This window comes from Lepidochelys kempii, chromosome 22 (assembly GCF_965140265.1).
Source record: "Lepidochelys kempii isolate rLepKem1 chromosome 22, rLepKem1.hap2, whole genome shotgun sequence".
In the NCBI taxonomy this organism is placed as follows: Eukaryota; Metazoa; Chordata; order Testudines; family Cheloniidae; genus Lepidochelys; species Lepidochelys kempii.
This window is the reverse complement of record NC_133277.1, coordinates 387989-397356: the sequence shown is the minus strand read 5'-3', so window position 1 is coordinate 397356 and position 9368 is coordinate 387989.

Below are 9368 nucleotides of genomic sequence, written 5' to 3'. Positions count from 1 at the left end.
GGCGGAAGAGATCTGGATAAGGAAAAGAAGTCTGGAGATAAATGTGAGAATGAGGGACATACGCTTTTTGTTAAACTATTATGTTTGTTGTTGAAGAAAAATATCCAGAATAGTTCACGTTGTTGTGTTAGGTAAATAAAACAATTTAAATATCTGTCTGGTGATGTTCTCCTCCTAATACAGCCTGGCAAGAAAATACTCCAAATATGATTAATGATTATCCTGTTGAATTGGAGAGAGTTCACCTCCCAATAACTTCCTAAATATCTGCTTCAGTTACCTTTGGTAAATGAAATAACCAAACACTCATTCATGTTGTGACACAGCTGTAAAACTCATCTGAAAAGTTTTCAAAATAAATCACGGTTTAAAAATGTATAGTGTTTCCCTTCTAAAAACCTATATCAATCTCTGCATTGTGAAGAATATGTATTAAGGTTATAACAACCAACAAGAATGCACTTTTATGTAAAACACCATGATTAAATGGAGTCTTCCTGACGAGTGATTTAAATCAAATCCACCCTGCCTGCTGTACTCTTGCCCCGGCCTCTTCATTCCCCAGGGGGGCCCATAAATATGTTTGCTGCCAGGACCACAAAAAGTCAATCTGGCCCTGTTCCTAGAATAAACCCTCATTGCGTGGGGCGATCCCCAGGGAGTAGCTGAAACCTCCAACGTGTCTGGTCAAAGGTGGTGGGGAGGTGGTGACCTCACAGACAGAAGTTGACATCAGCCAGGCAGGACAGGGAGGGGCCAGGGAAACCTAGGCGACCCCTGTGGCTTCACTTCAGCGAGTCTCCTTCTCGAGGTCTCTCCGTGAGGACTGAGAGGGGATCAGGGGTCATGTGCGTGAGCACCAGGGGGAACCTCTGTAGAGTTTTCTCCTTTCCTTTCATTGATTTATTGATAGAAAACAGACGTCCCTGTTGAGAAGGTAAGAGCCTCCTCAGGTCTGAAAGCTCTTGAGTCAAATCCATCTGGTGACAGTTGAATTCTAGGCATGGAAAACACAAGCTTAAGGAGGCAGAATTTTATTCCGCAGCTAAATTCTGTCCCTTAGAATTACTGGGGACATGAGGGTTTGTCCTTTTTATTTCACCTTTTCCTCCATTCCTCCCTCCTTTCTCTTCTTCTCTTGCATCTTTTGTCCTTTCTCCTCTTCCCTTCCCAACACCAGGAGGTGTGTGTGTGTGTGTGTGTTTGTGAATCCACTGATCTTCCTTCCTGTGGGAACAGATGATACCGATAGATTCTCGTTGGAACGTATCAAGGAAGACTATGCCAGGCTGGGGAAGAAGCTTTAGGAAATTGAGGCTCAGGTGATCTTCAGTGGATTTCTGCCTGTTCCTAGAGGTGGGCAACAAAGGTGTGAAGAGATTATGACTAAAGGAATGAAATGAATTTTGACCTTTCATAAAAGTATATTTGGCAAAATGATGTTATAAGAAGCAAACCTAATTTAAAAAAAAAAAAACTATCCTAGCAAGTATTACTGTTAAAGGATGTAGCCAGAAAATATGAGTGTTTTTAACTGAAAAGAAAAATAATACTTACTGAGATTATAAAATAACAAATGGCACAGTTTTGTCCAAAAGACTTCATAAAATTACACTGTGAAATGTTTTTTCTATACCAATAGATAGCTCAGGCAGTGGTGGAAAAATCATGGAGCAGGTCCTCAAAGAATCAATCCTGAAGCACTTACATGAGAGGAAAGTGATCAGGAACAGTCAGCATGGATTCACCAAGGGAAGGTCATGCCTGATTAATCTAATCGCCTTCTATGATGAGATTACTGGTTCTGTGGATGAAGGGAAAGCAGTGGATATATTGTTTCTTGACTTTAGCAAAGCTTTTGACATGGTCTCCCACAGTATTCTTGTCAGCAAGTTAAAGAAGTATGGGCTGGATGAATGCACTATAAGGTGGGTAGAAAGTTGGCTAGATTGTCGGGCTCAACGGGTAGTGATCAATGGCTCCATGTCTAGTTGGCAGCCAGTGTCAAGTGGAGTGCCCCAGGGGTCGGTCCTGGGGCCGGTTTTGTTCAATATCTTCATAAATGATCTGGAGGATGGTGTGGATTGCACTCTCAGCAAATTTGCGGATGATACTAAACTGGGAGGAGTGGTAGATACGCTGGAGGGCAGGGATAGGATACAGAGGGACCTAGACAAATTGGAGGATTGGGCCAAAAGAAATCTGATGAGGTTCAATAACGATAAGTGCAGGGTCCTGCACTTAGGACGGAAGAACCCAATGCACAGCTACAGACTAGGGACCGAATGGCTCGGCAGCAGTTCTGTGGAAAAGGACCTAGGGGTGACAGTGGACGAGAAGCTGGATATGAGTCAGCAGTGTGCCCTTGTTGCCAAGAAGGCCAATGGCATTTTGGGATGTATAAGTAGGGGCATAGCGAGCAGATCGAGGGACGTGATCGTCCCCCTCTATTCGACATTGGTGAGGCCTCATCTGGAGTACTGTGTCCAGTTTTGGGCCCCACACTACAAGAAGGATGTGGATAAATTGGAAAGAGTCCAGTGAAGGGCAACAAAAATGATTAGGGGTCTGGAACACATGACTTATGAGGAGAGGCTGAGGGAACTGGGATTGTTTAGTCTGCAGAAGAGAAGAATGAGGGGGGATTTGATAGCTGCTTTCAACTACCTGAGAGGTGGTTCCAGAGAGGATGGTTTTAGACTATTCTCAGTGGTAGAAGAGGACAGGACAAGGAGTAATGGTCTCAAGTTGCAGTGGGGGAGGTTTAGGTTGGATATTAGGAAAAACTTTTTCACTAGGAGGGTGGTGAAACACTGGAATACGTTGCCTAGGGAGGTGGTGGAATCTCCTTCCTTAGAAGTTTTTAAGGTCAGGCTTGACAAAGCCCTGGCTGGGATGATTTAATTGGGGATTGGTCCTGCTTTTGAGCAGGGGGTTGGACTAGATGACCTCCTGAGGTCCCTTCCAACCCTCATATTCTATGATTCTATGATAAATGGGGCTTGGGGTGAAGAGAACTGGGCTGTGTGAGAAGAGACAAAAGGCAGGAAAGCTACCGAGGATGTTATGAGATCCTGTCTAGACCAGAAAGTTGATTCACCTCACCCCACTGAGCCTTCTATAGAAATAGTCTTGTGTTTTAATGCTGGGCTGGGGGTCTGCTCTACCCCAGGGTTCCCCTTCATGTAAGGGGCACTCTTTCCTGTTTGATTCCTGAGACTTTCGGGTGGAACGAGGTCACATTTTCAATTCTTTGCATCCACTAGGGCTAGAAACTTAACTTTATTTTTCTGAAATGAAAGCCAAAGTTCTCATCTAGGCATTGGACGCCAGGAGCTGGGCTCTTGGAAACCCCAAACACCATGAGACCCATGATAAAATCACGTGGTGGCAATACGGAGGCTGAGACTTTCAGAGCAGTCATGGGGATTTAGATCCATAATTACCTGAATTGAAGAAGTGCCTAGATGAGCAGTTCTCCAATGGATTTTTGCTCTGTCTGCCCATGCAGTCATAGCAATTTCACAGTGGCCACAGCTTGAGCAGTTACAATATTGCACTGACAGCATTGCGGCAGAATGATGAGGGCAGAGGCAGCACAGACCAGATGTCACTCATTGCATGACATTGGTACCCTGCTAGCAAGAAAAGCTACCTGGAGAGGAAATACACAGGAGGAGCAAGCCTCCAATGCAGTTAATGGGCTGTCCTGGCCAGCTGTAGTCCCTGGGAGGGGAGCTAGGGTTGCAGATACCTTGTAGAGCTCCACTTCTTCTTCAGGCAAGCCCAGTTGGCTCCGTATTGCCCATGAGCTCATCCTACAGACCAATCCAATGGAGACAGCAAGAAAGGAGTAAAATGGGACCAAGGGCTACAGAATGGGGCAGCAGCAACAGGGACCAGAGCTACAGAATTCTGCAGTTTACAATATTTTATTTGGTTGCTTAAGTCTATAAAGGGAAAAATTGTAAATGACTGTCTAACAGTCCCCCCCCAATAAAGTCAATTAATGCGTCTAACAGTGTTCAGTGAAGGTCCCATAATCCTGAGGAAATGCCAAATCCTGGGGCAGGTTGCTGGGCCTCTCCTCTGCCCCTGCCCTTCCAGCAGTAGAACTGCTGCATGTTTTCAAGTGTCACAGAAGCCTCTTACCCTGTGAGCAGCTTCTTTTGAGAGGGGTCAAAGGCATTAAACCAGCCAGGGATTTTAATGCCACTAGGCCGTTATCATCCAGTCCCGTGATTCCCAAACACATTTTTGCTTTAGTTAACTTATGGCCACAGCAAACTCAATGCGGCTGGTGCTGTGACAGTTAAATTTTCCTGCAAGGGCTGTGGGTGGGGGGTCAATGAGCAGAGGTGCGTTGGGGCTCCTGCTCTGATCAGGGGGCAGGCTCCAGTCTAGAGTTTCTGTTGAAGTATTTTTTAGAACAGCTTGTGAAGGGCTGCCCAGAGCTTCAGCTGGGTGCGCTTTGGTTGTCGACTGTAAGAGTATTTCTTGAGATTTGATCCTGGGAACCACACGGATACATTTCAGGTCTTACGCTCAGCATCCCCCTGCTAACCTTTGTCGTTTCAATCTCACTTTCCTACTTGTAAATCCTTTTCTTGTCACTGAGGCCCCTAGGGTTGGCTGCAGGACAAAGTGGCACTTGTGTAATTTAAATCAGTGTTTAAACGTGCATTCTCTTCCTCCCAACATACTAGTTTGCACCAGAGCCAACCTCACCTCCAGGCTGCTCCCCCACCCCACCCAAACTCTCTGCTACCTCCCCTGGGGCAGCTGCTTCTGCCTCCCTACCTCTCCTATATGTCCCCTCCTGTCAGCTTCTCAGTGGGGATGGCACAAGTCTCACACGCACCCCCAGTCCCCACTACTGACCAAAGGAACCCCTGGCCCACACTTGCTACAACCTCTGCACCCCTTTACCCCCCTCCCTATGGACCCAGCTCCCTCCAGGTCCCTCCTCCCCCAATGGCTTCAGTGCCCTCCCCGCCACACTGCCCCCACCTGCCTTGCTCCAATCCCTACAGCCCCAGCCCCTTCTGGCTCCAATCACCTCAGCACAAACCTGCTCCCTGTGGTCTCCCCACAAGCTCCCCAGCAATGGCTGTGGAAGGTGGGGGGTCCCTCTTGCCAACCGCACACCCACAGCATATCCCTAGGCAACAACCCCCTCAGACTCTCCAATGTTCCCCCCCCCACAACCTCCCTTGCAATGGCCATGGTGCTGTCCGGGCTCCCCTCCTCCATCATAGCCTTCAGTGTCCTCATTCCCAGCCCCTCCTCAAGGACCGTGGTGCTGCTGTCCAGCCCCCTGCCAGTCACTATAGCCCTGGGGCACCTCACAGGAGCCACTGGATCCCAGACCTAGACCCCCCAGAACCTAGAAACTGGCTGTGGCACTCTGGGCCCCGCTAGCTATCGAGTCCTCCCCCAAAGCCCACCAGACAATTCTGTGACCCCCCCCACACACCACAGCCTCCTCACTGCCAGTCTCCCCTCCCCCAGTTCCTCCCTCATCACACACCCCTGGGGTGTCCCTTCAGCCCCACCCCCCAGAATTACACATGGAGCACACCCCTTCCCCCGCCCCCAAAGGCCAGGCCCGGCCTTCTGTCCGCAGCCACCCCCCACTCCGCTCCGGCTCCCCCGTGTCGGAACCGGACCGTCGCCCCAGGTCCAGGGGGGAGGGCAGCCGGGAGAGGGCTGCCGCAGCCACTTCCGGTGCCTCAGACCCCGTCCCCCGTCCCTTTGATTTCTTCATGACAACATGTTATTAACGTTTCTTGGGAGTGTTTTCTCAGTCCAAAGATGTGAGTTTCTTTGTCTTGCAGGAGGATTGTTTTAAAAGCTGATCGTATTTCTACTGTGAGTCTTTTCATCAGTGTGAGGGATGAATGCTTTCCAGATGGAGAGTCTGCTGGGGAGATGGTTGGTTGGGTTTGGGGGGGGGTTGGTAAGGGGGGGCAGATTGGTAATATTTGAGGTCACACATATATCGATAACTGCATGAGTTACAGACTTCTCCCCCTCCCCCAGCCCACATTCCATGGATCTTGCCTGAGTCCCCCCGCCCCCCATCCCAGGGCAGAAGCCTGAAGCCCAAGCCCCACCACACCTGGGAAGGTTGGAACTCCCACCGGTTGCCTGCTCCTACAGGGCTGATGACTCCGGAAGTGGGTAGGGACCAACCCCTGCAGGCAGCCCCCGGGGAAGAGCCATTGCTTTGCTGCCCCCGACTCCAGCTCAGTTCCAGCCCAGGAGGGCCGGCTCCAGGCACCAGCTTCCAAGCAGGTGCTGCGGCAGCACTGGGAAAGGGGGCATTCCGTGTGCCGTCAGGGTGGCCCTCGTCTTTCCGCGGCAGCGGTAATTCGGCCGCACCTTTACTCTGCAGGCTGGTCACAATGGTAGTGGTGGGGTCACATAAGCAGTTGCCCTCAGTGACCACCAGAGGTCGCTGCAGCAATGAGAGGGGGGATACATGCCAGGCATTGCCACACCTGGCCACCAGGAGTCACTGCTCCAACAAGAAGGCACCTACAGGGCACTCCCGTGCCTGGCCAGCAGGGGTCACTATCACAGTGCTGGGGGGGAGATACACATAGGGCACTATCCCACCTGGCCAGCAGGGGTCAGTGCCCCAACAGGAGCGATATTCACCATGCACTGCCTCACCTGGGCACCAGGGGGCCCTGCACCCTGACACCGACCCACACATATCCCTGGTGAACAGGCGTGTGCCTGTGTGTTACTCTGAACCTTAAGGAATGAGGCAAAGGCTAATTTTATTTAAATTTCTGATGGTGAAAGCTCTGAGTTACAACCCTCACCTTGCTGAGCACCTGCCCATAGCCAGAGCAGTGTCCCCGATGACAGCAGAGACCCCAGAACACAGAGACCCAAAGGGGAAGCAGCTTTTAGGTGAAGCAATGACAGACTCTGGGGAGGGGTTCTGGGGAAGCAGAGAAAGATCAACTAATTGCAGAGGGGAAAATCATAATCTATCAGGGAGAAAGAACTGACTCCGCGAGGACATCACACCAACTTCAGCCAGGCTGGGATACCAGCAATTCGGGGCTGGAGCAGCTCCAGCAAGAGGCTGGGCGGAGGCAGGTGACCTCAGTCTCTCTGCCGAGCAGGCTGCTTTGGGTGCGAGGAGGGACAAGGAGCCCCTCCAGCCAGGGTCTTGCTGCCCAAGGAGGGGGAGATCTGGGGCAGTCTTTGGAGGAGCTGGTTCAGCAGCCGTGAGCCCGCTATCTTGTCCAGGCCTGAGCTCTCCAGCAGCACCCTGTGCACAGGTGTACGCACGGGACGGAGGCACCAGTGTGACGCTACAGGGCCTGACTCTGCTGAGTGCTGCCTGCAAGAGACGGGGCAGAGTCCAGGGCAGATGGGGGCAGGAGATGACAGGGCCAGCACCCATGAGCTGAACCCATCACACCTCTGGCCCGTGACATCACCACCCGCCCCTGCAGCTCTCCACCTGTCCCGCTGTCCATCAAACCCTAAAGCCCCCCATCCGCCCCCACTGTATGCCACATACAGCCCTTCATCCATCTGCCTCACACACTCATCTAGCGTCCTGCCGGCCCCCTGGGTGTCCGTGTAGTGCCCAACACAAGGAGGTGTGGACAGGGCCCGATTAACCTTCTGTGAGCCCGGCACCAAACATATATGTGGGTCCCCATGGGGGAATGGGGTATGGCACAAGGGGGGGGGTTGATCATCAGAGCGAGGGGCTGGCCAGGGGTAAGGCATGGGGAGGTGGTAGGAGGGAGAGACAGCTCCGGTCTGCACAGCCCAACACAGGGGCACTGTTTGCAAATCCACAGCCACCAGACACATACTGGCCCACCCAGCCCTGCGCTGCCAGCGTGCTCTGCCATACCACCCCCCTGCCCATTGCTCCCCACCCTCTTAGGCCCAGCAACTCCCATGCCCAGTGCCCCCTCACCCAGAGATCTGGCCCACAGATCCCTATGCCCAGAACCTCCCACTGCCCAGCGCCCCTCTCACAGCCCACCTACAACTGCCCAGCACCCCATATTCCTGAGGGAATTCCCCCAGGCAGTTCTGTGGGAACTCCCCAGACACAGCTCCTACAGCCAATCAACCAGCACTGAACAAATATCCTTCCAGGTCAGATTTTAGCAGAGAGCCTCTAAGCCTCACTGCGGGGAGCTTCCCCCACCAGTCCTGAATATAATATCGCTGCCAGCCTCCAACCCAGGGTTGAGCCTTCACTTCCTCCCATGCAGCTCTCAGAGAAAAAGCTCCTTCGGTTCCCCGAAGGGGAAAATCCACAAACATACCTTCACTTTGCTCTCACACCTCTAGGGGCCCAGGACAGCCAGGTATCCATCCCAGCCCATGCAGGATCCTGCTGCTCCCTGTTGACAAACACTGACCTTGAGCTGCCCTCAGGGGGCTGGGGGAGCTGCCCCATTTTCCAGCACGTACGTCCTGTTTCTGGGAAGGAAGAATTACGGCCCTAGTGTTAACTCCCTGCTGCACCATGCTCTGCACAACGCCAGAGCCTCACCGGGCCGGAGCCTCCTTTGTCAGCCACCTGCGAGAGGAACAGGCTCATTTCCACAAGACTTGGGGAGTTCGGAGAGACGGGCAGAGGACGAAGTCTAGAGACACCAGTGGGAGCACCATGCCCTGAGCTAAGAGAGCTAGTGCTCGATAAAAGAGCCTTCGCCGTAGAGCTTCCACCACCCGCGGTGGAAAGGAGCCAGCAGTGGCGGGGGGATAGGGAGGTAGGGGGAGGAGAGGAGCCCCGGGCCTGGCCAGCTGAGAGGAGCGAGCAGTGGATAGGGGGAGGGGAGATGAGCCAGCGGGCAGGGGGACTTGAGGGCACACGGCAAGTGGAAGGGGCAGGGCCACGGCCCCTTCGAAGCATGGGCAGTGCCAGGTTAACTATACCACCAGTGGCTCCGTGGAGCTGGGGCCATGCTCAGAAGGGGCCCTGGCCTGCTCCACATGCGCTGCACCCCGAGACCCCACTGGTCCCCACCCCCGCCCACCATTTACTCCTCTCAGCCTCCTCCGTGGCCCGCCAAGGGCTCCTCTCCACCCCGTGGCCCCCCTGCCAGCTTCTTTCTGTCCCCTGGCAGGACCCCAGTGCACCGCCAGCTGCAGGCCCGTCAGGCCCCACCTGTCTCCCCGGAGCTGAGCTGCCTGGGACTGATGCAAAAGCCTGGCCAGTCTCGGCTGGTTGGGGGAGGGCAGTGCGGGGGGAGGGGCTTGGCTGGGCCCCTCCAGGCAAATGGGTCCTGATGGAACCCAGCGGGGCAGGCCCTGGACTGGCTGATTGCACCACTTCCGATGGGCCAGAGCGATTCCCCGCCCCAGGTCCAGCT